This window comes from Orcinus orca, chromosome 15 (genome assembly GCF_937001465.1).
Source record: "Orcinus orca chromosome 15, mOrcOrc1.1, whole genome shotgun sequence".
Taxonomy (NCBI): Eukaryota; Metazoa; Chordata; class Mammalia; order Artiodactyla; family Delphinidae; genus Orcinus; species Orcinus orca.
In genome coordinates this window covers 88,493,093-88,515,776 of record NC_064573.1, presented here as the reverse complement: position 1 = coordinate 88,515,776, position 22,684 = coordinate 88,493,093, and the positions used below count along the sequence as shown (strand labels likewise).

The window sequence follows — 22,684 nt, the reverse complement described above, 5'->3', positions numbered from 1 at the left end:
TTCCCTGGTGGCGCAGTGGTTGAGAGTCTGCCTGCCGATGCAGGGGACATGGGTTTGTGCCCCGGTCCGGGAAGATCCCACATGCCGCGGAGCGGCTGGGCCCGTGAGCCATGGCCGCTGGGCCTGGCGTCCAAAAAGTCACACAGCCAGCAAGAGAAAGAGCCCGGATTCTCTCACAGGAGAAACTGTTAACGGTGGTTGCTTTGGGAAGAGCCGGTCCTTTTCACTTTACACCTTGAGTGTGAATTGCTCCCATAACCTCCCATTATTGCTTTTGCAAATGCAGAATTCTAAACAGCCCTCCCTGCCACTCCCAGTCTTCAGTAATAGCCCTGGAAGGTTGCACCAGCCTGTGGGAACACACTTCTGAGGGATAGGCTCCCAGGCACTCCATACCCCGGACTGGGGCCAGAGACCATCAAAGCTGGAAGGGACGATGGGTCTCCTGGGCCACACCTTTGTTTTCCAAAGACAAGGTCTTGCAGTGCCATGTGGTCAGTCGTAGCCTGCCCTCAGGTCCTCATCCATCCCCTCACTTCATCCAATGACTGTTTTCTCAACACCCAGAGTTGCCACAGAAGAAAAACACAGAATCCCCTCCTTCAAGACCTTCCTGTCTAGTGGTTGGGGTCTGGGGACAAGATGGGCAATGATTGCACAGACAGTTGTAAATTTTCGACCCAGGAAAGTGCAGAGAACGGGCAGGGCAGACAGTGGGATCCCCCGGAGACATGCCTCCAGGATCCCAGCACACCCTGGGAAGGAGATATTCGCCCTAAACTTGGGAAGTGACAGGGCAGAAGTTAGGAAGGGGGCAGATGAGATGGGATGTGCGTTTGGAAAAGGTTTCTGGGCCCTCGACAGTGGAAGGGAAGGGAGGCGAGGTATGCTCGATTCCCCTGGCCTTGGGCCCAGCTCAGTTGCTCAGGCTGCCACCCTCCTCTGTGTGACACGCCCACCATGGTCTGTGCCAACTCCATCCTTGTGACTCAGATTCCATATCTGCGAATTTGCCTATTCGCTAAGTGTTTCACGTAACCCCCAAATCAGTACTCCAATGCTTCTGTGGGCAAAGTGTTTGTTGCCCCAGGCCCCCTTTCCCAGCTGAGGGTGAGGGAGGCCACTGCCTCGCATCAGCAGCTCTCGTACCGCAAACAAGGGTCCTGTGGGCCATTTAGGGCCACATCTGTTGCGGTCCGAACGCGGGCCGGAAAAGAATTTCCAGACACAGGGCAGAACGTAAAGAAGATAGAATTTATTGGAGGGAAGGGTCGCTGCCAGAACAGCGGGCCAACGTCCTAGCAGTCTGGGAGAGTCGAGCCTGAGCATGTGCTATTGATCAGTTTTTATAGCCAGGAAACAAAGGAATGGTCTGAGGTGAAAATCTCGTTTACTGATTGGTCGAGGCACATATACCTTCCTTCTGTAGGGTGGCAGTGGGACAGGGCAGATGCCTTTGCTTATTTGGGACAGGTCCCTGTTGCTCAGATGAGTGTCGCCCAGGTGGGCTCAGGAATTTTGTAACCATGGCAACAGGGTGGGGCGGGTAAGAGTCCGGTAGGGGCTGTGACGCTGACACCTTTTCAAGCAGGGCCGTCCTTTGTCCTTGGAGCCCCACAACATGCTTCGGATCTTTGTGCTTTTTGTTGGTGATTTCGCTGTTCAAAAGTAAACAATGGTAATGAATCAACAGCATATATTAAAGAAGATGTCTTTTAAACAGAAACACACATAAACACACAGTGATGTATTGAACGGTTGACAAAAGTGTTGTGACCAGAGGGTGGCAGGAACCTAAATGTATTTTTCCCAGAGCAGGTTCAGAATCCGCTAATCCTGTGCTGGTGGCAACGTTATAGAGCATGAGTACTGTCGACTGAAAAAAATGCACAACCTAAAAGTTCAGAGTTATGCTTTATTCGATGGACAAAACTAAGGACTTAAGCCTGGGACACAGCATCTCAGAAACTCTGAGAGACTGTCCCAAATGGGCAAGGGGCGGGGAGCCAGGATCTATAGGAGTTTTTGAAACTAAGACCAGGTAGTCGGAACATTGAAAGATTACTGTTAAATAAGGAAAACCAGACATCACAAGTTAAGGAATTTAGCGCTTCGTTATGTATGGGAAGATGCAAAGTCTGGGCTCATTGAAATCATTCCTCTGATATGCACCTCAGCTATCCGGGGCCAGTGTCCTCTGCTTCTCATCCTGAGTCTTCCCAGAATGCACCGTTGGGGCAGCTGTAATGTGATGGCTGGATGGCTGCAACATCCTTTGTTTACTGATATGGCAGCAAACATTCTTCATTCACAGTACCATGAACAGTGAGAATCGACTGCCCTTGCTATGTGCAGGCAACTCTCTTTACAGGAAGTAACTCTTATGCCCACATCAACCCTGGGAGGTAGATTCCTATGGTTACTCCCATTTAATGGGGGAAGAAACTGATGCCCAGAGAAGTGACTAGCCCAAGGTCATACAACTAAGAAGTGATACCTCTCCACTGCAAGCACTTGCACCTTGTCCTCCTGGGTCTCCAAACCTCCCGAGGAAAGGACAAAATCCTGTTCAGCTCTGACCTCTGGTGCTCAGCCCAGTGCCCAGCAATCAGTCAAGAAACCTGTGGAAAGGATGTTGAGTGACGAAAACCACCCCTGACTTGCTTACTCAACAAGCCAAAACACACCACCTTCCATGGAGGTGCCACCTGCCCACCCAGACAGGCCTCCAGCACTGCTGCTACCTTCTATGAAAGGAATGGTGAATGGGTGTCGTTTCAAAGGGACTGGTGGCAGCTACCTAGAGTCTTAAACTTAAGAGTTCTGAGAATTCTGTGATGGATTAGTAATGTCTGTCACAGGTGCTGGGAGTCGGGGGTGGTTTGTGTGCCTTAAAACAGACAGGGGGCTGCATTCCTGTGTCATTGAGACTTCACCAGTGTAATTTTCAAGAAGTTAAAAACTAACTCTCAGGGACTTGCCTGGCAGTCCAGTGGTTAAGACTCTGTGCTTCCAATCTAGGGGGTGTGGGTTCAATCTCTGGTCAGGGAACTTAGATCCCACATGCCATATGGTGTGGCTGAAAAATTAAAAAACAAATAAACTCTCATATGAATATGGAGCAAAAAGTGGGCTAGAGGTTTAGCTAACTCAGTAACGAGGGAACCAGCCAGACAGTAAAGATGGTTCCTGGGTAGAATTTGAGGGATTGTTTATTTATAGGGATTTGAAAAGAAGAATGTTAGAGTAAGATTGGTCAGTCCGATTCAAAACTGGTTATTGTTTCCCAGGGCAAAACATTAACCTTTGATTATCTTTTCTATCTCAGAGAAATCATCTATCTTCTGTTTGACAAAAACCTACAAGTTAACATGGAGATAATGTCACAGACTCAGAGCTTTGAATCAATTGTCAACAGAAAGGTAAACACGGGTGAGGAACCCCCGCATCAAGGATCAGCAAACTTATGGTCTAAGGGGGCAAATCCAGCCCTCCTCTTGGTTTTTTCCTTTTTTGTTGTTTTTCGTTTGTTTGTTTTTTTGGGCCGTGCCCTGCGTCACGTGGGATCTTAGTTCCCCAAGCAGAAGTTGAACCTGTGCCCCCTGCAGTGGAAGTGCAGAGTCTTAACCACCAAACCACCAGGGAAGTCCCAGTGTTTTCTTTCTTTTTATTTTTTTAATATTTGTAGAATACACATAACTTAAAAATTACCATCTTAACCATTTTTAAGTGTACACCTCAGGGTGTACGATACATTCATATTGCTGTGCAACTATCACCACCATCATCTCCAGAAATTTTCCATTTTCCCAAACTGAAAGTCTGCCCCCATTAAACACTAATGCCATCCCCCTGCAAAAACTCTAACACCCTACTCCCTCTTGCCTCCACCCTGGCACCCACCCTCCCACTTTCTGTCTCTATGGATCTGACAGCTCTAGGTACCTCATAAAAGTGGAATCCTACAGTATTTGTCTTTTAACGTCTGCCTCAGTTCCCTTAGCATATAATGTCCCAAAGTTTCATCCGTGTTGTAGCATGTGTCAGAATTTCCTTCCTTTTTAAGGCTGAATAATATTCCATTGTACGTATACACCACATTTCGTTTAGCCATTCATCCACTGAAGGACACTTGGGTTGCTTCCACATTTTAGCTATTGTGGATAACGCGGCTACGAACATGAGTGTCCAAGTCTCTCTCCCAGATCCTGTCTTCAATTCTTTTGGATATACATCCTGAAGTGGAATTGCTAGTAATTCTATTTTTAATCTTTTGAGGAGCCACCTTACTGTTTTCCACAGAAGCTGCACCATTTGACATTCCCGTCAGCGATCCCAATTTCTCCACATCTTCACCAGCACTTGTTATTTTCTGCTTTATAAAAATAGCCGTCCTAGTGGTTGTGGTTTCTCACTGTGGCTTTGGTTGGCATTTCCTTAATGATTAGTGATGCGGAGCATCTTATTTGCTTACTGGCCATTTGTTTAACTTCTTTGGAGAAATGTCTGCTCAAGTTCTTCGACCAGTTTCTAATTGGATTGTCTGAGTTGCAGGTCTTTATATATTCTAGAGATTAACTGCCTACTTCGGTAAATAAAGTTTATTGCAACCCAGCCACGCCCACTTGCTTATTTAGTGTCTCTGGCTGCTTCCAAGCTGCACCTGGAAAGCTAAGTAGCTGCAAAGGTGGCCGTGCGACTGGCAAAGCCATATGTGCCATGCGGCCCTTTACAGAATGAGTTTGGTGACCCTGGCCTTGAAGTATTAAGTAGTCCTTCAATGATGCTCCAACTGGACCACGGAAGAGCATGCTGAAGTCATTGCTTACAAGTTCTGGATCATTCTTCCAAACAGTGGTAGTGGATACCAGCAAAACCTAGGAGTTCCCGTCTCTATCACCCCAGTCCACGATGCCCAGAGGTGAATCCACTCCTCAAATGCCACTGAAACACCACTGGTGTGTGTGTTGGGAGGACACTCCTCCCCAACCATGGGCTGGACGGCAGAGTGGGTGAGTGTCTGGGTGGGTCCCCTCTAGGCACAGCGGGGAAGCCTGGGTAGCCACCTGGCTTCTCTGTGCCTAGGTCATCTCACCTGGAATAATAAGGAGGATTAACTAGAACAATGGAGACAGCCAGCTTCCTCAAGCAGAGTTCTCTAGAACACCACCACCTCCCAGTCCCGTCCCAAGCTAACTCCAGCCATCGCGGAGCACTGCTGAAGGGGGAGCTGGTGGTCTCATCCCGAAAAGGTCTTTATCCTCCGCTAGGGGACTTTAGGCAAAGCTGCTCGGGGCCTAGGCTCATCTCAAGGACTTCAGACTTTGGGGCAGGATGGGAATTTGCTTCCTGGCTCCCAGAAGGGTGGGATGGTGACAGCCGGGGTTCTAAGGGGGCTCCGGGCTGGTTTCAGTCCCGGGTAACCTCAGGGTGCCACCCACCTTGGCCTTGCAGCCAGCCCCTTCCAGCCTCAAGCCCAGAGGGAAGGTCTGTACCTGTGTCCCCCAGGCAAGGATGGCTGAACATAAACTTACAACCCAGCAATCCCACTCCTGGCTGTTTACTCAGGGTGCCTGATGGGAAATGTTCATTACAGCTTTATTCAGAGTAGCCCAGAGCTGGAAACAAATGTCCATCACAGGGGAAAGCAGAAACAAATGGGGATATCCGCGCTCTGGAGTGGAGAGAATAAGCATCTTGTCCACGCAGCAGCGCGGCGAACCTTGACGCCCTGTACGTAAAGTGAGAGAAGCCAGACCCAGAAGACCTCTGCTGTAGGGGTTCATCCTGTGTGGGATTCACCCGTCAGAAACGGACCGCTTGTTGGTTGCCTGGGCTGGGGGGAGGGATCGGGAAAGGACAGGCAGGGCTTTGGAGGGGACGAGTGTTCTATGGTGATTGGAGTCTGGTGGATACATGGCTTTATACAGCTGTCAAAACCCTTGAAATGCGAGTATTTAACTGTGTGTGAATTATACCTCAGTGAAGTTAATTTTATTTTTTAATAAATTTATTTTTTTATTTTTGGCTGCATTGGATCTTCATTGCTGCTCATGGGCTTTCTCTAGTTGCGGCGAGTGGGGGTCTATTCTTTGTTGCGGTGCATGGGCTTCTCATTTCGGTGGCTTCTCTTGTTGCAGAGCACAGGCTCTAGGTGTGCGGGTTCAGTAGTTGTGGCACGCGGGCTCAGTAGTTGTGGCTCACAGGCTCAGTAGTTGTGGCTCGCGGGCTCTAGAGCGCACACTCAGTAGTTGTGGCTCACAGGCTTAGTTGCTCCGCGGCATGTGGGATCTTCCCGGACCAGGGCTCGAACCTGTGTCCCCTGCATTGGCAGGCGGGTTCTTAACCACTGCGCCACCAGGAAAGTCCCAAAGTTAATTTTAAAAAGAAACACCGGGAATTCCCTGGCGGTCCGTGCTCCCACTGTAGGGGGTACACGGTTGATCCTTGGTCAGGGAACTAAGATCCCTCAAGCCGCGGGGCATGGCCAAAATAAAATAAAATAAAAAGAAGCACTGACACAGTCTACAGTGTGGATGAACCTAGGACGCGTCCTGCGAGTGGAAGAAGCCCGACGCAAAAGGCCACATCTTGTACAGAGACATTTACATGAAGCATCCAGACGGGCGAATCCAGAGACCGAAAGAGGATTGGCGGCTGGCAGGGGCTGAGGGGAGGGGGAGGGGCAGGGACTGCTGAGGGGGAGGGGCTTCCCAGGGTGCCCGCGGCATGTGGGGGCTGTGCTGGGGGCTGGCGGCTCTGGTCCTAGGAGGCACATCGGGTGCCAATAGCCTCCTCGAAGGCCTGGAGGGAGAAGGAGTGAGTGACTGCTGGGTCCAGGACGCCGAGCTTTAGCCTGCATTTTCCCAGCCCCAGAGGGCTCCAGCCCTTGAAGTCAGCAGCTCCTGAGTGAGAACCAAGTTGGCTCAGAGCCTGCGGCTGCTGCTTCTTGCAGAAGTCAAAGCAGAGTGCCCCAAGGCCTTTGCATCCTGCCAGGTGGGTGACTCAGCCTGACACGGACCACTGCCACCCTGCTGATGGACGACGGAGAGTTAGGAGCCCTGTCAGGTGTGCAGAAGCCCCCGCCAGGCCTGGAGCAAGGCTCGGGACTTGGGGCTTCCTCTAAGCGCCTGGGCCGCAACTCCAGAATCCTGCGGCGTCCTGCCCTCCCGCTAGTCCCCGTCTCAAGGGGCAGCCAGGTGTGTCTTCCGATGATGTGCATGGCCCCCCCCAACCTGCTGTCCTCCTCTGCCAGTTCCAGGCCTGGCCACACCCTGGTCTAAGCCACTGCCTGGGGCCTGGGGCCTCCTGGTGGGCGCAGTGCTCGGGGCATTGCTGTCTTCTTCCGTCTTCACCTCCCTCATCCAGCCCCACTCGACCTACCCCAGCTGCAGGGCCTTTGCACTGACCAGCTGGTCAAAAGGCTGGCTCCAGCCAGCCATCTCCTCCAGAGGCTTTCCCTGACTGCCGTTCCATCCAAAGAAGCCGGGCCCCTCTGGCACTCTAACAAAGGGGACTGTGGGCCAAGGAGCACAGTCAGGGGTCTGGGAAGTGGGATGGGAGACACACTTACAACCTTATTTCTCTCACCTCCAGCAGAAATTTACCATTCACCCTCTCCAAAGCGCTTAAAATTAAAAAAATTAAGAACTCCTCAGCCCCACTTCATGTCCTTCCTCACTTATCCTTATGGGAACTCTCCTTGTGAATTTCTTATTTTCTAGTTCCCTCCACCTCTGTGGAAGCTCCAAAACAGGGAGCTTGAATTTGTTACTAGCCTAAAAGGGACTTAGGAAACCTTCAATTCGTTACTGTTATTTATTTATTTATTTATTTATTTGGTTGTGCTGGGTCTTAGTTGTGGCTCAAGGGCTCCTTAGTTGTGGCCTGAGAACTCTTAGTTGTGGCATGTGGGATCTAGTTCCCCGACCAGGGATGGAACGCCAGCCTCCTGCATTGGGAGCGCAGAGTCTTAACCACTGCGCCACCAGGAAAGTCCCCAGTTCGCTATTGTTGAAAGAATGAATGAATGAGCAAATGAACGGGGCACAGGGGCTGGGCGAGTCCAGGCATCCACCTTCCCATCCATCCCCGGAGACCCTCCTCTCCTCTCTGCTGTGGGAGCCTGTTCTTGTTTCTGTCCCTGCTGAGCCCCCTCCAGGCCTGTGCCCTGGACACACAGACACTCACACACACACACACACACACACACTCACAGAGGACAACCTATGATGTTTACAGCAGTAGCCTTTTTTTTTTAATGTTTTGAATTTTTAAATTTAATTTAATTTTTTTATACAGCAGGTTCTTATTAGTTATCCATTTTATACATATTAGTGTATATATGTCAATCCCCATCTCCCAATTCATCACACCACTCCCCCACCCCCTGTCCCTTTCCCCGCTTGGTGTCCATATGTTTGTTCTCTACATCTGTGTCTGTATTTCTGCCCTGCAAACCGGTTCATCTGTACCATTTTTCTAGGTTCCACATATATGCGTTAATATACGATATTTGTTTTTCTCTTTCTGACTTAACTTCACTCTGTATGACAGTCTCTAGATCCATCCATGTCTCTACAAATGACCCAATTTCGTTCGTTTTTATGACAGCAGTAGTCTCTATAAAAGGAAAAATACTGAACCCTCCCCTCCCCAAACCTCTGCTATAATCTGTTTCTGCAATGGAATATTGCCCCGTAGTGGAAAAAAAAGAACAGATGCCAACTTCCTGCAACAACAAAGATGCTTTTTACCGACATAATATGCAGTGGGAAAAAATGAGTCCCAGAAGATGACCTATAACATGACACCCTTTCAACAAAGCTGAAAACAATTAAAACGCAACGTGACATTGTGATGCGTGTGGATGAATGTCTGGGTGATTGTTCATTTGTGTTAAAACTACCATCCAACAAAGGTGAGGTGACAGCACAAAACTCAGTGGTCCCTGGGAGGGATGAGAAGGTGTGGGGCACAGAGGCGGGTGGGAGTTATCATTGATACTCTTGTTCTTGCGTGGGTTGGTGAACTCACGCATTTTTATGTTATAAATAAGTCCAGCTGATGGTGACAGCGCACCACGAACTAAGATTCATCCAAGCAGTGCCTCTGGGGTTTGTTTAGAATTTTTTTGAAAAGGACAATTCACATAACCATGTGGAGACATATTTTTATTTTCTCATCTCCCAGCAGCCTCAAGTGAGGGAAAGTCTAAGGTCCCATATCGCGAGTGGTCCATCTATATGAAACACCTGGAAGACATGAAGCCACAGATACGGTTGCCAGGGCCTGGAGGAGGGGGGAGAGGGAGGGGCTGCTAATGGGGGTGGGGTGTATTTCAGGGTGATGCAATGTTTTGCATCAGAGGTGGTGGTTGCACAGCATTGTCGACATGCTAAACACCCCTAAATTGTTCACCTTAAGGTGGGTAATTTTGTGTTTTGTGAATCGCACCTCAGAAAAAAATATCTCGAGGGGCTCTGGCTTGGGGACAGGCGCTCCGAGGGCTCTGTGGATGGACGGGTAACACAGCGCCCCGTCCAGGCCCTGCTCTTAGGGCTCCTCGGAAACCCACCCACTGCCTCCTCACCCCCGGCCCCAGGTGGGCACCATTCCCTTCCCCATTCTACAGGTGAGGAAGGAGGGGCCTGGCTGGCCCAGAGCCACACCCTGGCAGGTCCTGGAGCCCGGCTGTGGACCAGCATCCACTCAGGTCAGCCTGTCTTGCGGGCAGCGCACAGCGGTGGCGCCTTCGATGTCTACCCACCCCAGGCTGCTTTTCCAATCTCTGCAACCGGAGGCAAGCGGGTCAGGCAGTACTCCATTTTTCTTTTTTTTTTTAATGTCTATTGCATTTGTCTTCATTTAAAAAAAAATTTACATTATAATTCACACACCATAACATTCAGGATGTTAAAGCGTACACTCCAGCGGATTTTTAGCATGCTGAGCTGTGCGACCATCACCACTATCGCATCTCAGAACATTTTCAGCACCCCAGCAAGAAACCCCACACCCACGGACAGGCTCCCTCTCCCCCAGCCCCGGGTGACCACTAGTCTGTCTCTCTGGATTTGCCCGTTCTGAACATTTTGTATGAGTGGAATCATACGATGTGTGGCCTCTTGTGTCTGACTTATTTCTATTTCTTTTTTTTTCTTCTTTTATTTCTTCTTTATTTATTTACTTTCTGGTTTGTTTGTGTCTGGCGTCTTTCACTCAGCATGTTGTTTTCAAGGTTCATCTACGCTGTAACATGTATTGGTACTTCATTTCTTCTTCTTGCTGAATGATACTCCATTGCTCAGATAGACCACATTTTAAAATTTTTATTTATTTATTAAAAAATATATATTTGTTGATTGATTTTTGTCTGTGTTGGGTCTTCCTTGCTGGGCGCAGGCTTTCTCTAGTTGCAGCGAGCGGGGGCTACTCTTCGTTGTGGTGTGTCGGCTTCTCATTGCGGTGGCTTCTCTTGTTGTGGAGCACGGGCTCTAGGCATGCGGGCTTCAGTAGTTGTGGCACGTGGGCTCAGTAGTTGTGGCTCGCGGGCTCTAGTGCACAGGCTCACTAGTTGTGGCGCACAGGCTTAGCTGCTCCGTGGCATGTGGGATCTTCCTGGACCAGGGGTTGAACCCATGTCCCTTGCATTGGCAGGCGGATTCTTAACCACTGCACCACCAGGGAAGTCCCTAGACCACATTTTTTTAATCCATCAGTTAGCGGACCATTTTTTTTTTTTTTTTTTTTTGCAGTACGCGGGCCTCTCACTGTTGTGGCCTCTCCCGTTGCGGAGCACAGGCTCCGGACGCGCAGGCTCAGCGGCCATGGCTCACGGGGCCAGGCGCTCCGCGGCACGTGGGATCTTCCCGGACCGGGGCACGAACCCGTGTCCCCTGCATCGGCAGGCGGACTCTCAACCACTGCACCACCAGGGAAGCCCTAACTTATTTAATTAATTTATTTATTTTTGGCTGCACGGGGGCGCTCTGCAGCCGCGGTGAGCGGGGGGCGGGGTTGGGGGTGGGGCCCATGGGGCCCATCCCCTCTGGGCGCTCATGCCCCCCACCGCGGGGCCCCTCCCACCACGGAGCTCGGGCTCCAGGCACACAGGCCTCAGCAGTTGCGGCAGGCGGCTCACCAGCTGCAGCCCACGGGCTCCAGAGTGCAGGCCCGGCAGCCCTGGCGCACGGGCCCAGCTGCTCCGCCACAAGCGGGATCCTCTGGGACCAGGGATCGAACCCGCACCCCTTGCACCGGCAGGTGGACCCTCAACCACTGTGCCACCAGGGAAGTCCAAGGTCACATTCTGAGGTCCCCGGTGGACATGAATTGTGGGGACACCATGCAGCCCAGTACAGCACCTAATCCAGGTGGGAGGTGCTGGCCTCTGCCAGAATCCCCCTCCTGGGCCGCATCCCCGGCCTCTAGCCGGGGTCCACCAGTCTCTTCTCACCTGTGCAGGCTCACAGCTCTGGAAAGTCCAAGCCAGAGCCTGCAGCTCCTCTCCAAGGACGCCCAGGTCCTCACGCTCCAGGTTGGACACGCTTGCCTCCCGCTTCTGGCCTCCGTGCTCCCCCTGAACACACAGGGCACCCATCGCCCTGCCCCAGGGCCTTTGCACGTGCTCCCCCTGAACACACAGGGCACCCATCGCCCTGCCCCAGGGCCTTTGCACTTGCTGTTTGCTCTGCGGGGAGGGACCCGTGTCGCCCAGCCTGCCCCCCACCCCAGGTCCCGACCTCCCTATTTAGAGTTATGACCCTTCCCGCACACTCGCGCCCCTTCCCTGTTTTTGTTCCGTCTAGGAAACCCAGCACCTTCTAACAGACCTCGTTTAATGGCGTTTCTTGTCTGTCTCTCAGTGGAACGGGAACTCCATGACGGAAGGGATTTTCCAGAACCTCAGATGGTACCTGGCCCTCAGGCAGCCCTCAGTCAAAGTTGTTGTGTGAGTGGTCCCTGCCTAACCTCCCAGACCTCCCTGGTGAAGTGACCATTATCAGTCAATATCCTGACGGGAGACAGAATTCCACTCCGCAGGGTCTCACTGGACGTTAATGAAGGGAGTCACAGGGCGGTGGGGACCTGGGGCTTCGCCAGGCCCGCAGGGGCTACTGGAGCTGGGTGGAGGGCCCGGGTGGGAGGTGGTCATAGAACTCACCGCTGTGGAGGATTGGGGACTAAGGGCCTCTGCTGGGCCAAACCCAGGAAAAGCCAGAGGCCCCCGGGCGACGCAGCCTCCAGGGCCCAGAGCCTGGTCTGGGTGTGGGGCACCGAGCATGTGCAGGACACGCCTCTCGGGGGGGAATTGGAGGCCCGGGGTCCCGGTCCCAGCCCTCACCACCAGCTGCACAGCCCGCCGGGGACCTGGGGCACCTCCGGGCTAGGAAGCAAGTGTCCGGAGGCAGATTCCAGCCTTCGGAGGCAGACGGGCAAAACGCTTGTGCCCTGTGTCATGGGGCAGGAGGAACAGCCACAGCCACCACGCCCATCGGCATCCTTGTGCCAAGGCCTCTGCCATCAAAGCCCAAGTCCAGGCCAGCTCTCCCTGCCTTGCCAGTAACCAGGTGTGAGGCCTGGGGCAACTTACTTTGATCTTTTTTAAACTAGTTTTCTCATCTGTAAAATGGGGCCACAATGCTACTAGGATATTTCCGGGTTCCCAGCTTCTGGGCGCCCAGTGGGAAGAAACTTCCTGTCCTTCTTGTGGTTACAGCCGTGCGGTCAGTTCTGACGGATGAGCTGTCAGTAGAAGCTTCCGGAATGGAGCTCCTAACGGCCCCTCCTGAGCTCCCCCCTGGTATGGCAATGCCAGACGGTCCCACGTTCATTCTGGAGCCCGTCACCAACCCTGGGATGGATCACCACATAGCAGGAGCAAGACATAAACCTGCAGGGTTTCGAGTGGCGGAGCTTTTCGGAGCAGTTTGTTACTGCTGCAGAGCCTGGCGGGTCCTGAGTGATAGTCAGGAACTCACGGGGCTGTCGTGGGGATCGGGTGGGTTGACCGCACCAAACGCTCAGTGCAGTGCCCAGCACGTCGCACATGCCCAGCAGGTGATTCACAGACACGGGCGGTCATCTAGCTGGCATGTCTGTGGCAGCCTTCGTCCACTGGCTCGCTTGCTCCTCGTGACCTGCTTCCCCGGCTCCTCTGACTGCGCCTCCAGCCCTTCCTCCGGCTCGCCTGCCCGCCCACTCTGGCCTCCACGCTGCACCTCAAACATGCTGAGCCTGTGCCTTGCCCCTGCTGGGCACACTCTCACCCTAGAACTTTGCGCGGCTGGCTCTTGGGTCAGCCCAGGTGGCCCCTCCTCCCAGAGCGTCCCTGACCACTTAAAGCAAAGCCACGCCCCCTCACTCCGTCTCCATCACTTCACCCTGGTCTGCCTTGTCTAAAGTACCTGTCTGGGACAAACATCATAGGACATCACATATGTGGAATCTAAAAAATGACACAAATGAACTTATTTACAAAACAGAAACAGACTCACAGACTTCAAAAAAAAAAATCTTGTGGTTACCAAAGGGGAAAAGTGGGGGTAAATTAGGAGTTTGGGATTGACATATACACGCTACTATACATACAATGGATAACCAACAAGGACATGCTGAATAGCACAGGGAACTATACTCAGCATTCTGTAGTAACCACATAAGTTACACCTGAAACTAACACAACTCTGTAAATCAACTATAATCCAATATAAAATAAAAATTAAACAAAAAAAATAAAGTACCTGTCTTGGGACAATCAATCCCAGTTGCTCATCAGGTTAAGGGCATGGGGAAAATAGGGGTCTGCTGTAGATTAAAAGAGATTTACAAATGCAACCATGGTTCTGGACCAGGACTGATTGGACAAATCCACTGTAAAGATATTTGGGGAGACAAGGGGCAACTTTGAATATGGTCACGTAGGAGATGACATCAGGGCATTATTGTTCATTTGGGGAGTGTGACAGTGCTGTCGCTGTCATGCAGGAAAATGATCCTTTTCTTTTTAACTGACGTATAATTGACATATTAAAATATCTGTATTCTCATACAAGGTACTTAGGAGTAATATGTCATTATGTTACTTTATTTTAAAAAATTGAGGGGGGTATATGTGTAAATATTTTATTTTACTTTCCAAATTGTGAAAGCAAGGTCCAAGTCTCATGCCACTGGATTTCTTTCTTTCTTTCTTTTGTAAAATTTTATTTTATTGGAGTCTAGTTGATTGACAATGTTGTGTTAGTGTCAGGTGTACAGCAAAGTGATTCAGTTATACATGTACACATATTCATTCTTTTTTAGATTCTTTTCTCATAGGTCACCACAGAATATTGAGTAGAGTTCTCTGTGCTCTACAGTAGGTCCTTGTTGGTTATCTATCTTATGTATAGTAGTGTGTGTCTGTTCATCCCAGGCTTCTGAAGTTCCCTGTGCTATACAGTAGGTCCTTGTTGGTTATCTATCTTATATATAGTAGTGTGTGTCTGTTCATCCCAGGCTTCTGATTCATCCCTCCCCAACCATGTTTCCCCTTTGGTAACCGTAAGTTTGTTTTTGAGATCTGTAACTCCGTTTCTGTTTTTTAACTAAGTTCATTTTTTCCTTTTCTCTTTTTTTTAAAATTAGATTCCACATATGGGTAGTATCACTTGATATTTGTTTTTCCTTGTCTGACTTACTTCACTTAGTCTGATCATCTCTAGGTCCATCCATGTTGCTGCAAATGGCATTATTTCATTCTTTTGTATGGCTGAGTAATATTCCATTGTATATACGTAGCACAACTTCTTTATCCATTCATGGGTCGATGGACATTTAGGTTGCTTCCATGTCTTGGCTATTGTAAATAGTGCTGCAGTGAACATTGAGGTGCACGTATCTTTTCGGGTTATGGTTTTCTCAACTAGATTTCTTTCACAGCACCTAATACACAGTATCTTGCTCTTACCAGATACTCTGGAAACATTTATCGAACAAACGTCAAAACTTAGCTCCTTGGCAATCACTGCACTTGGAACTTTTTTGCATTAAGACAATGAAGGCTCCTGATTAACCAAATTATGTTTTCCAAGAAATGTAACACCTTAATTGATCCAGAAAAAGCAAGTCTACTTCTTACAAAATGCAGTAGGAATGAAACAAGGAGGTCTACTTTACTCTAAAATTACTTCAGCAAGACCCAAAATAAGTGAAGCAATATGGCAAAGTGCTAACAATAATTAAATTTAGGTGCTGTGTATGTGCTGCCCATTGAACTATTTTCTTTTCTAAGCTTGAATTTTTTCACGACAAATGGAAAGAAATACTGCATAAGCGATATAAAAAAGTAGTTATTGTTATTGGACATCCCTATATGTTTCCTTTGAAAATCTTTGTTACCATTCAATACATACAAAATAATATCTGTAGCACACATGGAAGGCATAACCAGAGAATGAACAACCTTGAAAACCGTGCCAAAGAGGGGCGACATTCCTGATAATTTCCATTTCTGTCCGTGTTCCTTCCCATCCTGTCCACTCGACCCCTCAGTCAGAGGTTGCCGGTGCCTGAGTTGCGTGTTTGCTATTCCTTTGCTTTAACTTTTAATTGAGGTGTAACTTACACGCAGTTAGTGGACTAACCCTAAGGATATGGATTCATCTTACAAATGTCTGCACTTGAGTAATCACTGCGCAGCTCGAGATGCAGCTCTTGCCCAGCCCCAGAAAGCTCTCAGGCACTCTTCTTCACCCCTGACAATAGAACCACTACCCTGGCCTCTTTCTCCATAGATTGGTGTTGCCTGTTCTTGAACATTATAAAAATGGATCATACAGGGACTTCCCTGGCGGTCCAGTGGTTGAGACCCTGAGCTTCCACTGCAGGGGGCGCGGGTTCAATCCCTGGTCGGGGAATTAAGATCCTGGGTGCCGCATGGTGTGGCCGGAAAAAAAAAAAAAAAGGATCATGCAGAGCTCAGTCTCTGTGTCTGGCTTCATTCAGGAAGAGGTATGTCCATAAGATTCACCTATGAGGTCACATCCTTCCCTTGCTTTTGCAAAACAATCTTAGCATATATATATAATATGTGTATGTATGTATTTGTATATTCATATATGTAGACATTGTGTTTTGTTTGTTTTTAAGCTTTATAAAACTGACATCTTAGTGTACAAAAAACACAACACAATAGCATAAGAAAACTGTTGGTGAAGGTAAATATATAGACAAATACAGAATATCACTGTAATGGTGGCGGTAAATCACTTTTAATTCTAGTTTAAAAGTTGCAAGACAAAAGTGTTAAACTATAACTAATAAATGTGTTAAAAAGTACACAGTATGAATAGATATAAATTGTGACGATACCATAAAGTGTGTGTGTGTGGTGGGAATGCAAATTAGTGCAGCCACTACTGAAAACGTTATGGTGGTTCCTTAAACAACTAAAAATAAAACTACTGTATGATCCAGCAATTCCACTCCCAGATGTATACCCAACGAAAACGTAAACATAAATTTGAAAAGATACATGCACCCCAATGTTCATAGCAGCATTATCTACAGTAGCCAAGATACAGAAGCCACCTAAATGCTGATCTAAAATAAATGGATAAAGAACATGTAGTATACACGTATAAAATGCAATATTACTCAGCCATAAAAAAGAATGAAATTTTGCTATTTGCAACACATGGATGGACCTGGAAGGTATTATACTTAGTGAAATAGATAAAGACAAATACTGTATGTTATCATTTATATGTGGAATCGAAAAGATAAAACCAACCGGTGAATATAACAAAACAGGAACACAGTTACAGAGAACAGACTAATGGCTACCAGTGAGGAAAGGGAAGTAGGGAGGGGCAAGGTTGGGATGGGGGATTGAGAAGCACAAACTACTACAAATGAAATAAAGACACTACATGGATATACTGTACAGCACAGGGAATATACTCAATATTTTATAACTTTAAACAGAGTATAATCTATAAAAATATTGAATCACTATGTTGTACACCTGAAACTAATATAATATTGTAAATCAACTATACTTCAATTAAAAAGAAATACGTGTAGGGGGGAGGTAACTACAGGGCTTTTGTATGCAACTGAACATAAGTTGCTATCAGCTTAAAATTGGCTTTTATAACTATGATATTTTATGTAAGTCTCAAAGTAACCACACATACAAAATTACCTATAGAGTTACACAAAAGAGAAAGAGAAAGGAATCAAAGCATATCAATATTTTAAAAATCAACAAACCCAATAAAGGAAAAGAGGTTACAAGATGAACTGAAAGCCATAAACAGAATGCCAAGAGCAAATCCTTCCCTATCAGTAATTATGTAAATGGATAAATGTAAATCCGTAAATGCAAATGCATTAAACTTCCTAACGGAAAGTCATTGGATGGCTGAGTCCATAAAAAACCCAGAGCCAACTGCATGCTGCCCGCTGTGTGCTGCTCTCTTTAGATGTAAGGACACAGTCAGGCTGAAAGTAAAGGAATGGAAGAATATTCCAAGGGTCAGCCACACACCGTGTTGCTTCAGTGCTTCAGGGCTACGGGGACTTGGGCTTCCCTTGTCTCTGAGCTGTTTTACAACTCATTGTAAATTGCAGGTAACTGACAGACATGGGAATTCTTTCTTATCCACAGAGGTTCAGTTATCTTCCCTCCACCTCAGGGGGAAAAAATACAGATTTTCCTCCATTTACATATGCACTTCAATACTCCTTATCTATAAAGGTGTCTTTTTCTTTTCTTTCTTTTCTTTTTGGCCGGCAAATTTGGGCCGGCGGGATCTTAGCTCCCCGCCCCCCCACCCCACCCCGCCACCAGGGGCAGACGGAACCCGTGCCCCCTGCAGTGGAAGCTCGAGGTGTCTTAACCACTGGACTCCAGGGAAGCCCCTCTTTATTTTGTTTTGAAGTTTCTAACATCTGCCTGGGTCCCTCCTTGAGCAAAATCTTTAACACCTCTTCATTTTTATAGCTCTGAATCATGATTTTATAGCTCTGAATCATTTTTTTTTTTTTTTTTTTTTTTTTTTTGGGCAGTACACGGGCCTTTCACTGCTGTGGCCTCTCCCGTTGTGGAGCACAGGCTCCAGACGCGCAGGCTCAATGGCCATGGCTCACGGGCGCAGCCGCTCCGCGGGATGTGGGATCTTCCCAGACCGGGGCACGAACCCGTGTCCCCTGCATCGGCAGGCGGACTCTCAACCACTGCGCCACCAGGGAAGCCCTGAATCATCATCTTCAACAATAGCATTTGTAGTCCTTTGCACCTTGCTGTTCTCACTAAACATTTTGTCACTGAGATCCGTTCTGTGCTGTTCAGCAGCAGCCCATTCTCCTCACGGCCGCCTTACCCTGCCCTGTAATATCTGTCCCAGAACCATGATCCGTTCTGATGATGGACACATAGGTTGTTTCCAGATCTTTGCTGTTAGGAACAGGCTGCTACAAACACTTTCATTCATGTCTCCTACTGTCCCCTGCCAGAGTTTCTCTGGGGGACATACCTAGGGGTGGAATTGCGGAGTAACAAAGTGTGCAGAGCTTCCACTTTACAAAATCATATGCCCATTTATGCTCCAGAGGGGTTGCAGAGGGCTACACACCCACCAGAGTCCCCTGACCCACGGGTCCTCCCTGCTAACACCAGCCCGGGACAGCACTCACTACTGGACAGTGTTCAGTTCAGAGAGCATCTCTTTGCTGCCTCAAATTGCGCTCTTCCGGCCTCTTTTGTGAAGTGGCTGCTCATATCGCAGCAGGTCGGCCCAGGGTGGAGGAGGGGCTGCCCCTGGGGCTCAAGTTCTCTGCCATCCCCTGTGCCTGGAACAGAACGTGGAACGGAGTAGGTGCTCCACAAATAGTTCTGCGGTGAATGAACGCGGGGGTGAGCGCCTACTGAATGCATATGCGTGCAGGCAACGCTTCCCGAGACCTCAGGCACCTCTGCTCTGCGCTGCCCAGGTAGGAGAGCAAAGCTGAGGGGCCTGGGCCACCAGGCATCTCTAGCTTGGGGTAGGGGCGGAAGTCAGTCCTACCCCCTCCCCATTCTTCTGCTTGCCCAGGGCGAGAGCCCACAGCTGTTCAATGGCCCCTTTGTGTGTGCTTTGGGTTAGGAGTTGGAAATCACATCTCCTGTTTAGCATTCCTTTGATGTGCCTCTTTTTTCTTCCTTCTCGCCTTCTCGCAAGCATGCTCTCTCTCTCTCTTTTTTTCTTTGATGTGCATCTTAACTGTCTAGGGCCAGTATCTTGTTTTTCTGCATCCTGAATTCCCCTCAGGGTGCACCATAGGTGCAGCTGCAGCGGCTGTTGGCTTTGTGGCCGCAACATCCTTGTTTACTGAAAAGGCAGGCGACATTCTTTGTCCACAGACTGATGGGGGTGCAGACTGTCCGCAGACTGATGGGGGTTTTAGGACCGCAAGAAATCAAACAGGCATGTGTACCAAATACCTAAACCAGGTTCCCCAAACCCTCTCAGAAGGGCACTCTCTTATCTCCTGCTAGTTCCCCTTCTTGATAAGTGATAAACTTTGGTATAGGCTCCAAATCAATTTGCCTACTCCGTGGCTTTTGTAGGTAATTAGCTCAGGGTCCCCGCAGGTATCTGCTTGGCTCTGTGCTCCTGGCGACTCTCCCACTCCTCAACCCCTAGCCACCACAGCTGGTGACCCCAAGGAAACAGTCCAGCCCAGCCACACTGCAGAGTCCACACCTGGGCATCCCTGGACTCACCTGGAACAGGTGGTACTCAGCCTCCAGGACCTACCTGATGGGCTTCTGCAGGAACCCCTTTCCCTTCCCCAGACCAAGACAGGCCCCGGGTCTCAAATCCAGATGCCCTCAGGGACACGGCAGAGCCTCTGCAGGAGATGGAGGGTGCAGGACATTTGCACACACCCCGGGCAAAGCCGTCACAGGCATTTATGCTCTTGAGCAGCGGACTGTCTGGGAAGCTGGTGGATTGGAACTCCTGAGATCCAGCCTAGAGCTTAGACCCAGTCAGCACCCCTTCCCCGGGCACAGCTTCTGGGTCGCGGTTGTGTTGCAGGAAGGGGGACCCCTTCCAGGGCCCGAGAGTGGGCTCTCGTCTAACATGCGAACGTGAATTGTACGAGGAGACACGCGTGCTGACGAAGCAAGAGACTTTGCTGGGAAGGGGCGCCCGGGCGGAGAGCAGCAGGTAAGGGACCCCAGGAGAACGGCTCTGCCACGTGGCTCGCAGCCTCGGGTTTTATGGTGATGGGGTTAGTTTCCGGGTTGCCTCTGGCCAATCACTCTGACTCAGGGTCCTTGCTGGTGACGCACACATCGCTCAGCCTGGATGGATTCCAGCGAGAAGGATTCTGGGAGGTTGGTAGGACATATGGACTGGCGTTTCCTCTCTCCTTTGGGCCTTTCCCGAATTCTTCTGGTTGGTGGCAGCTTGTTAGTTCCACGTTCCTTACCAGGACCTCCCGTTGTAAGGTAACTCAGGCAAGGGGTTACTATTGGGTCTGGCCAGGGCGGGGGTGGGGGGGTGGTTTCGGTCAGTGGTTCCCCTAACAGCCGGGTGGAGGGGAGTGGGAAAGGATGGGGAGTTTTACTCTTCCAGACCTGACCCAGGCTGGGCGACAGAGCATCTGCACCCTGCTGTGCTCTCAGAAGCCCCCTCGGGTTCCCCAGTAAAGCCTGTGTTAGACTTCCGTGTCTACTCCCCGGAGGACTAAAACCGGGGCTCAGCGAACACACACACCCACGTTCATAGCAGCATCATTCACAGTTGCCAACCCTGATGTCCATCTGCGGATGGATGAATAAACCAATGTGGGCCGGCCGCACAAGAGAACATGATTCAGCCGTAAAGAGGAACGGAGCTCCGATTCACGCTACGACACGAACGAACCTTGGAAACATGTTACATTAAGGCAGCCAGCCGCAAAGTGACGACGATTGTATGGTTTCCTCCCAGATGAGGTTCCCGGAATAAGCAAATGCAGAGACTTAAAGGAGATTCGTGTTGGCTGAGGGCTGGTGAGGGGCTGGGAGTGACCGCTGCGGGGCACGGAGGTTCCCTCTGGTGGATAAAAATGGTCGGGGGCTGGGTGCAGGGCAGGGTGGGCACCGGCAGTGTACTCAGTGTCACTAATGATAAATTTTGTGTCATGTGTATTTTAGCATACAGTTGTTGAGAAAGGTATGAGCTGAAATAAAGTATGGATAAGTGAAAAAGAACGTCAAATCTACATTGTCAGAGGGCTTCCCTGGTGGCGCAGTGGTTGAGAGTCCGCCTGCCGATGCAGGGGACACGGGTTCGTGCCCTGGTCCGGGAAGATCCCACATGCCGCGGAGCGGCTGGGCCCGTGAGCCATGGCCGCTGAGCCTGCGCGTCCGGAGCCTGTGCTCTGCAACGGGAGAGGCAATGGCAGTGGGAGGCCCGCGTACCGCAAAAAAAAAAAAAAATCTACATTGTCAGAAACAATACAACAGTTCCAGTAGGGAGGCGAAATAACCTGAGGTGTGAGCTGCGGTGTGGCCAGCGCCCCTACAGTTGGGCATCTCATCCTACAGGGAGGGGCCTGGGCTCAGAAAGAAACAGACCCTTGAATTTCCGCCCAGCTCCTCCCCCAATGCCCGGCTGCCTGTTTCCGCCTGGAGGGCCACCTGGCCTTGGGACACCTGGCTCTGAGCGTTGCCTTCCTCGGGGACGGTCAGAGGTGCACGGGACTGAATGTGAGATGCGCCTCTGCCGGCCACCCTCTGCCCCTCCCGGCCACCTGCCGCCGCCTGCCTGCCAAATGCCCACGCCCAGAGCTGCCCCCTCTCCTCCTCTTTGTCCTTCGTTATAACCGATAACGTGGTAAGCGCAGCTGGACGTGCCTGGGCCCTGGCTTCAAATCCACCTACTGGAGCCGGGTGACCTGGGTCAGCTACCCTGACCTTTGGCCTCTTTCTGTCTCCCCCGCCTCTCAAGCTGGCTCCCGCCTGAGGCCTTTGGCTGCTCCCTCTGCCTGGAACACCGCCCCCATGCCCTCCCATCACGGAGGTCTCACTCAAATGTCGCCTACTCCAAGAGGCCCTCCGGGACCGCCTGGTCAAAAGCACCCCAGGCCCACCTTCACCCCGGCCGCTGTGATCCCCACTTACAACCCTCCTCTTACTGATGGCGGCACTGACTTCTCTCTTCTGCCTCTGGAATGAGAGCTCATGACGTCTGCTGGCATCTTGGAGTCCCTGAGACCCCAGGGGCCAGGTGTCCAGGGGCTACGGTGCCCTGGTGCAGCCTGGGACCTTCCTGGGGTCCCCGAGCCCAGGCACTGTTAACCCCACTCCTGGTTCACAGATCTCTTCCTCCGCTTCCCCTCCGTGGAGTCTGTGACCCCCTGTGCTCTCCGGCTTAGTAATACTTCTGTGTTCAGTCAAATCTAAATGCCACTGATAGTAAGACCCCCATTCCTTTACGAGCTGCTAGAAAGAACACAATGTTGTGGGTTGTACCTTTGTTTTTTTGGGCTGCGCCGCGCAGCACCTGGGCTCTTAGTTCCCTGACCAGGGATCGAACCCGTGCCCCTGCAGTGGAAGTGCAGAGTCTTAACCACTGCACCGCCAGGGAAGTCCCTGTGCTGTACTTTGACCCTCCATCAGTTTTAAGACACATCCTGATTTCACGTGAAAAACTGTTCATCG

The 22,684-nt window shown here is 50.2% G+C and overlaps 1 protein-coding gene across 4 annotated transcripts in view; it reads right to left on the bottom strand.

Annotated features, from left to right (window-relative positions):
- Positions 1-1,235: 1,235 nt before the first annotated feature.
- Positions 1,236-22,684, bottom strand: part of MMP17 (matrix metallopeptidase 17) — a 49,140-nt gene continuing 27,691 nt past the window's right edge. For 3 of the 4 annotated variants that reach the window (XM_033440646.2, XM_033440645.2, XM_049698651.1), the window contains 2 exons: positions 2,498-2,621; positions 1,236-1,658 (listed from right to left, as the gene is read on the bottom strand). The gene's annotated coding sequence lies outside the window, so the exon portion shown is untranslated. The remainder of the gene's footprint in view (positions 1,659-2,497; positions 2,622-22,684) is intronic. The other variant, XM_033440647.2, reaches the window with a different exon arrangement.